The sequence below is a fragment of the Hippocampus zosterae genome, chromosome 10, assembly GCF_025434085.1.
Source record: "Hippocampus zosterae strain Florida chromosome 10, ASM2543408v3, whole genome shotgun sequence".
Lineage (NCBI taxonomy): Eukaryota > Metazoa > Chordata > Actinopteri > Syngnathiformes > Syngnathidae > Hippocampus > Hippocampus zosterae.
The window spans coordinates 3,030,034-3,037,977 of record NC_067460.1 but is presented as its reverse complement, the minus strand read 5'-3'; positions in this window follow the sequence as shown (position 1 = coordinate 3,037,977).

Here is a 7,944-nt window from a genome sequence, read left to right as displayed (position 1 = left end):
TTAATAAAGCATCATCATCCTTTGGTCGCCTACGCAGCAGGGTCTTTAAAAACCGAAACCTGAAGACCTGTACCAAGATTGCTGTGTACAATGCACTGTGTCTCTCCACTCTGCTCTACGGGTCAGAGTCATGGACTCCATATCGCCGGCACATTACTACCTTGGAAGCCTTCCACATCCATGACCCGTGATGCTGATTTATCAAGTCAATTCCAAATGGCTTCTTGTAAGATTCAGCATCTGGTTCCAACAGAACTTTTGTAGGTCTTGAACTATTCCAGACACAACCAAATTTTCATAGATCTAGGAGAAACGTACAAATGAGGCTGCTTTCTAGGGTACGCTATTGAGATATTTTTCAAAAATGTCACAAAAAAAGTAATGAAATATTGATGATATTGCCAGGCCCAATATGCGTGAAACGTTTCATGAGTTTTCATGCATGTTTAGATCCTCAAAATTAGCATTGCATTCTTGACGAACTATGCACTGCTACAGTGTTTCCCCCCAATAAAATAAAATAAAATAAACCCACAGAGTTTGTCTTTTAAAATCATGAAAACCTAAACAGTTGCTCCATGTACAGCACTTTGTATGCAGCGATGGATGTTTGAAAGTGCTCCATAAATACAGTTGAGTTGAGTCGAGTCTTTCCAGCAAATATTAAACGCGAACTTTATGAATGATTTTCACAGTCTCAACAAATACAGGTACAGTACGTCTTTGTCTCCGTGCCTTCTCTTCCGTTCCACTCGAGAGGCGTTCATGGTCGCCTCCGAAAAACGTAAATTAATTTTTACTTCAATGAAATCACAAAGAAAATCAAGTGAGGAAATCACCAAATAAATTTTGTTTGGGATATAGAATTTATTTTGTGATTTCTTCGCTTGATTTTCTGTTTTGATTCATTATTTTCAATTTTCGTAGTTTTATTTAAGTCAAGTCAAGAGTATTTATAGAGCACTTTCGAACAGCCATTGCTGCATACAATAATATTTAATTTACGTTTTTCAGAGCCGGTGATGAACGCCTCTCATAATGAATGGATGCCTCTCGAGTTGAATGAAAGGAGCGTAGTGACATCTAATGGAGGCATTGTAGATTGCGCCTTATAATGCGAAGCGTCCAATGTATGAATATTTTTTTCCAAAATAGCCATTCATTGAAAGTGCGCCTCATAATCCAGTGTGTCTTTTAGTGCAGAAAATACGGTGTGTATATATATATATATATATATATATATATATATATATATATATATAGGCGGCCCGGTAGTCCAGTGGTTAGCACGTCGGCTTCACAGTGCAGAGGTATCGGGTTCGATTCCAGCTCCGGCCTCCTTGTGTGGAGTTTGCATGTTCTCCCCGGGCCTGCGTGGGTTTTCTCCGGGTGCTCCAGTTTCCTCCCACATTCCAAAAACATGCGTGGCAGGCTGATTGAACACTCTAAATTGTCCCTAGGTGTGAGTGTGAGTGCGAATGGTTGTTCGTTTCTGTGTGCCCTGCGATTGGCTGGCAACCGATTCAGGGTGTCCCCCGCCTACTTCCCGAAGACAGCAGGGATAGGCTCCAGCAACCCCCGCGACCCTAGTGAGAATCAAGCGGCTTGGAAGATGAATGAATGAATGAATATATATATATATATATATATATATATATATATATATGTATTAGAGCTGTCAAACGATTAAAATATTTAATCTAATTAAAAATGCAAATGTCATAATTAACTAAAAAATTAAAAAATTAATCGTGACTGCGTGAGTAGTCACAATTAATTTTTTAGCGTTTCTGAATTTCCTTTTAAATTTTTTGTCCTATTTTCCCCCCATTTTAATGCTCTCATCAACATGGAATCATGAATCAGTTTTCTATGTGCCAAATGCAAATATTTACAGAAATAACAATTTCAATTTTCAATTTTACATGAACATTTTTCACTTGGAGCAGTTATTTACACATAATCTCTCACACAATATTACTCTCCATCAACAACAGTGAAAACAATATTTTGTCACAAAACAGCTGCTGTAACAGCTTTTTTGATAAAATCAAAAACAGAGAAATATAACATTATAAAGTGCACATCTAAGGTAAAGTACTCAGTCAATAGTGCATTTAAACCATGTTTGCAACAAGTTTGCTTTGAACACAGCAGTCTGTTTCTGTATGTTTGTTGAAGAATAACGAGACACCAGTGTTCATTATGTGCCGCTGTATTCAAAACTGCCCGCCGTACAAAATAGCGCACGCACTTCCCCCGTGCTGCTGGGGCAAACCATTCTGAAAGGGGGGCGGGGGGTCACTCCCCCTAACACAGTCAGGCTATGTTGATGGTGTTGGTCCTTCTTGTGCTGAAGTCTCTCTACGGTTTTTGTGTGGCCCTCATTTCGAATGACTACACTTGGTTCGATGACAACACTGGAGACGTTTTATTTTCGCTAGGTTGCTACCACTGTCAGACAAACAGAGAATCTCCACCCGCTCTATTTATATGGACGCAGTAACCTTCCACACAAAATAGTTCCAAACAAGTAAGAATCGTGTCAGTGGCATACATCGTATACCTGTATGATACAGAGAGAGAGAAGAACAGATAACTTTGGTCTTGTCAGTGGAGCAATCGGGCAACTTTTTAAAAGTAAACTTTCCATTCATAAACTCTTTAAGTATCCGTTTTTGGTGTCTCGTGCTGCCTTGGCTGGCAAAACAGACATGGGCGTGGACTTCTGCAGCGCGCTTGTTGTTTTGTTCTGGTGTATTTATAGAGCATCGTAACATCCGCTTGTGACGTGTGCCGCGTTAATCTCGCGAGAAAAATTTAATCCCGTTAAAATTCATTTAAATTAATGCCAATAAAAACACGCTAAACTGACAACTCTAGTATATATACATAAAATTCCTCGTCTCACCCACCCCCCCCCCCCTCGGGTGTTGTCCATCCCTCATTCAGCTCGGGTCCTCTACCAGAGGAAGCTTGAGGGTTCTGCGCAGTATCCTTGCTGTTCCCAGCACTGCATATATCTGGATTGAGATGTCCGATGTTGTTCCCGGGATCTGTTGGAACCACTCATCTAGTTTGGGGGTCACTGCCCCAAGTGCTCCGACCACCACAGGCACGACTGTCACCTTTACCTTCCAGGCTCTCTCCAGCTCCTCTCTGAGCCCTTGGTATTTCTCGAGTTTCTCATGTTCCTTCTTCCTGATGTTTCCATCACTTGGGACCGCTACATCCACTACAACGGCTTTCCTCTGCCTTTTATCTATGATCACGATATCTGGTTGGTTCGCCATTACCATCTTGTCAGTCTGGATCTGGAAGTCCCACAGGATCTTCGCTCTGTCATTCTCCACCACCTTCGCAGGTGTTTCCCATTTTGACCTTGGGGTTTCCAGTCCATACTCCGCACAGATGTTTCGGTAGACTATGCCAGCCACCTGGTTATGGCGTTCCATGTAGGCTTTCCCTGCCAGCATCTTACACCCTGCAGTTATGTGTTGGATCGTCTCAGGTGCCTCTTTGCACAACCTACACCTTTGGTCTTGTCTGGTGTGGTATATCCAAGCCTCAATGGCTCTGTTGCTCAGGGCCTGCTCCTGAGCAGCCAGGATGAGTGCCTCTGTGCTGTCCTTCAGGCCAGCCCTATCTAGCCACTGATAGGACTTCTTGAGATCGGCCACTTCAGTTATGGTCCGGTGGTACATCCCGTGTAGGGGCTTGTCCTCCCATGATGGTCCCTCTTCCAGCGCCTCATCCTCTGTTCCCCATTGTCTGAGACATTCTCTGAGTACGTCATCCGTTGGAGCCTTCTCCTTGACGTATTCATGGAACTTGGATGTTTCATCCTGGACAGTGGCTCTCACACTCACTAGTCCCCGGCCTCCTTCCTTTCGGCTTGCGTACAGTCTCAGGGTGCTGGATTTGGGATGGAACTCTCCATGCATGGTTAGGAGCTTTCGGGTCTTAACGTCCGTGGTCTGAATCTCTTTCTTTTGCCACCTTATTATTCCTGCAGGGTATCTGCTCACTGGCAGGGCATAGCTGTTTATTGCCCGGGTCTTATTTTTGCCATTGAGCTGGCTTCTTAGGACTTGCCTCACTCGCTGGAGGTATTTGGCCGTAGCCGCTTTCCTTGTTGCCAGTTCGAGGTTGCCATTGGCTTGTGATATACCGAGGTACTTGTAGCTGTCCTCAATGTCTGCTATTGTTACTTCAGGGAGTGAGACCCTTCAGTGCGGACTACCTTTCCTCTCTTAGTCACCATCCGACTACATTTCTCAAGCCCGAATGACATCCCGATGTCGCTGCTGATCCTAGTTGTGTGGATCAGGGAGTCTATATCCCTTTCGCTCTTAGCATACAGCTTTATGTCATCCATGTAGTGGAGGTGACTGATCGTAGCTCCATTTCTGAGGCGGTATCCATAGACTGTCTTGGTGATTTCTTGGCCTAGTGGGTTCAGTCCTATGCAGAACAGCAGTGGGGAGAGTGCAACACCTTGGTTTATGCCACATTTGATGGACACTTGAGTAAGTGGCTTGCCATTGGCTTAAAGTGTGGTTTTCTACATCCTCATCGAGTTCGCAACGAAGGCTCTTAGGGTCCTGTTCACCTTATACAACTCCAAGCATTCAGTGATCCATGTATGTGGCATCGAGTCATAGGCTTTCTTGTAATCAATCTAGGCTGTGCATAGGTTGGTATGCTGGGACCTGCAGTCTTGTGTGACTGTTCTGTCAACTAGGAGCTGATGTTTGGCTCCTCTGGTATCTTTCCCAATGCATTTCTGTGCTTCGCTCATGTATTGATCCATGTGTCCACTTATCTTAGCCGCAATGATGTCTGACATGAGCATCCATGTTGTGGAGAGACAGGTTATTGGCCGATATTGGATGGGACTACACCCTTTGAGCGATCCTTCATGATCAGGATCGTTCCCCTTTTCGGTTAGCCATCCTCGGTGAGTCCCATCCCTCAGCAGCTGGTTCATTTGTGCTTCTAGGCGCTCATGGAGTGCTGTGAGTTTCTTTAGCCAGTAGGTGTGGACCATGTCCGGGCCTGGTGCTGTCCAGTTCTTCTTATATGAGACTCTTTCCTGTATGTCTGCCACTGTTATGGTAACCGGGTTCTGTCCAGGGAGGTTGCTGTGCTCCTCTCTCAGGGTCACCAGCCATTGTGCACTGCTGTTATGTGCAACCTCCTTCTCCCATATGCCTGTCCAGTACCTTTCAGTTTCCAGTCTTGGTGGGTCAGCTCTGTTGTTAGGACACTCCCACTGAGCGTACACTTTCGCAGGTTGTGTTGCGAACAGCCTGTTTATTCGTCTGGCCTCATTCTCTTTCGTGTAACGCGTTAGGCGGCTGGACAAGGCTTGGAGCCTTTGTTTGGCAGTTTCGAGTGCTTCAGGTATGGTCATCTGGATGTACCTCTCGGGTATCGGCCTTTTCATCACACCTCTCTGGGCCTCCGTCAATTGACTCAAATCTATCCGAGCCACCTTGATCTTAGCCTCCAACCGTCTTTTCCATGGTGGATAACGTATGTCATGGCTTCCATGGTTGCTCTTATAGCCAAGCGTCTCAAGGATCACTGATGCTGAGGCGTATATCAGCTCATTGGTTTCCGAGGTGGTACTTCACATAGACGTTGTAATCGGTTTCTAGGTTGCCCAGCTTTCATTTTCATTTTAGCTTTCAGGTCAGTTGCTCCCTCGCTCAACATTTCATTCATTGGGGCTGGCCCCCCAATCTCATCATCTACATTCATTGGGGCTTGCCTCCCAATCTCTGGTTTGTCCTCCTCCTCTGATCTGGCAGCCTGGGGCCCTTCACCATGGAACCTGCGTTGTAACTCATCAATCTCAAGTTGGGACAGCAGTTGCCGTTTGTGGATGCCGTTGTTGGATGATATATATAGGTTTTTTTGTACAAATTACATGTCAGTAATTTCTTTTTCCATTTCTGATTTTTGTCATACCCACCATTTGTAGTTTTAGATTACAAAGGGAAATGGCCAAAACAGAAATGTATTTCTTTTTCATATGTGCCAATATCATTTAACAACAAATTATTGATAACAAATATTACAATTAAAATCAAACGTACAAACCACAATACCCTTTTGAAGTTGGCGTGTTGTGTAAAATGTAAATTACAAAAGAATACAATAATTTGTAAATCCTTTTCAACTTATGTTCACTTCTTTCTGCAATGAAGTCAAGAGGTGCACTACATCCTCGAGCACCTGGAGAGCGCAGGGACCGATGCAAGGATCCTGTTTGTGGATTTCAGCTTTGTGCTCAACACCATCATCCCAACTCCTCACCCCAAAACTTCTCCAGCTCGGTGTGTCCCCTATGATCTGCCAGTGGATTCTCAGCTTCCTGATGGGACGGACACAACAGGTGAGACTGGGAAGAACAACATCATCAACACACACCACTAGCACTGGAGCCCCACAGGAATGTGTCCTTCGTCCACTGCTCTTCTCCCTCGACATGAACGATTGCACCTCAACACACCGAGCCGTCAAACTCATTAAGTTCGCAGACGACACCACAGTCATCAGTCTCATCAAAGACGGCGACGAGGCTGCGTACCGACAAGAAGTGGAGCAGCTGGAGCTCTGGTGCAGCCGACACAACCTCGAGCTGGACACGCTCAAGACGGTTGAGATGATTGTGGGCTTCAGGAAACATACTTCACCACAGCTACCCCTCACACTATCCAACTGCCCTGTGTCAACCGTCGAGACCTTCAAGTTCCTGGGAATCATAGTCTCCCAGGACATGAAGTGGGAGCTCAACACCAACTCCATCCTGAAAAGGGCCCAGCAGAGGATGTACTTCCTGAGGCTGCTGAGGAAACATGGCCTGCCACAGGAGGTGCTACGACAGTTCTACACGGCAGTCATTGAATCAATCATGAGTTCTTCCATCACGGTTTGGTTTGGGGCCGCCACAAAAAAGGACAAAATCCGACTGCAACGGACAGTTAGGATGGCGGAAAAAAATCATTGGCATCGCCCTACCCACTCTTGAGGACTTGCAGACCCCAAGAACCTAGACAAGGGCACGGAAAATCCTACTGGACCCCTCGGACCCTGCCCACCACATTTTCCAGTTACTCCCCTGAGGCAGGCGCTACCAATCCATGCGCACTAAATACAGCAGACACTTAAACAGATTCTTCCCTCTATCCATTAACTCCCTAAACAGTAATCAAATCCATCTGTATAGTGGCTCTTTGCAATTTTGCACAACCCTGTGGAACAGTATTCCCGTTATAATCATTGTAGCTCCAGCTCTGTACTCATTTGAACCACTGTCACTGATCTATATTCCACAGCACCAGGCACTTTAAAGCACTAAAGGACATCTGCATAATTGCAAATACTGCTACTGGCCACTTTAAAATGGTGCAATGATTTTCTGCACCAACTGTATAACTGTTATCCTCCATGGCACCCTGAGACCAATTCACCCAACCCAGGTTAAGATCCGCTGTGTTAACATTCTGTTTAATGTAACATTTAGCTTTTACCCAACACATTCCAGGAGATATAGATCAGGGGTGGCCAACCAGTCAGAGACGAAGAGTCCATTTTTTTTTACTGTGTTACTGCAAAGAGCCACACACGCACAGGGACACACACACACACACACACACACAACTAGAGGTAAGATCTGAAGCCCAAGCCTCTCTCTCGCTGACTTTTTTTGGAAAAATATCACTGGGACGCTGAGGCGTTTCAAGGCCGTGAATAGTTTTGGCCACGAGCATGTTGTGTCCAAGGACCGGCAACCCGAGGCCAAGGCCAAGGACTTGACTCCGAGGCCAAGACCAAGGACTTGGAAAATTTTCCCAGGCTAAGGTCAAGGACTTGAGAAATTGTCCGAGGCCAAGGACAAGGACCAAGGACTGAGTTTTAAGCTGAGGCCTAGCC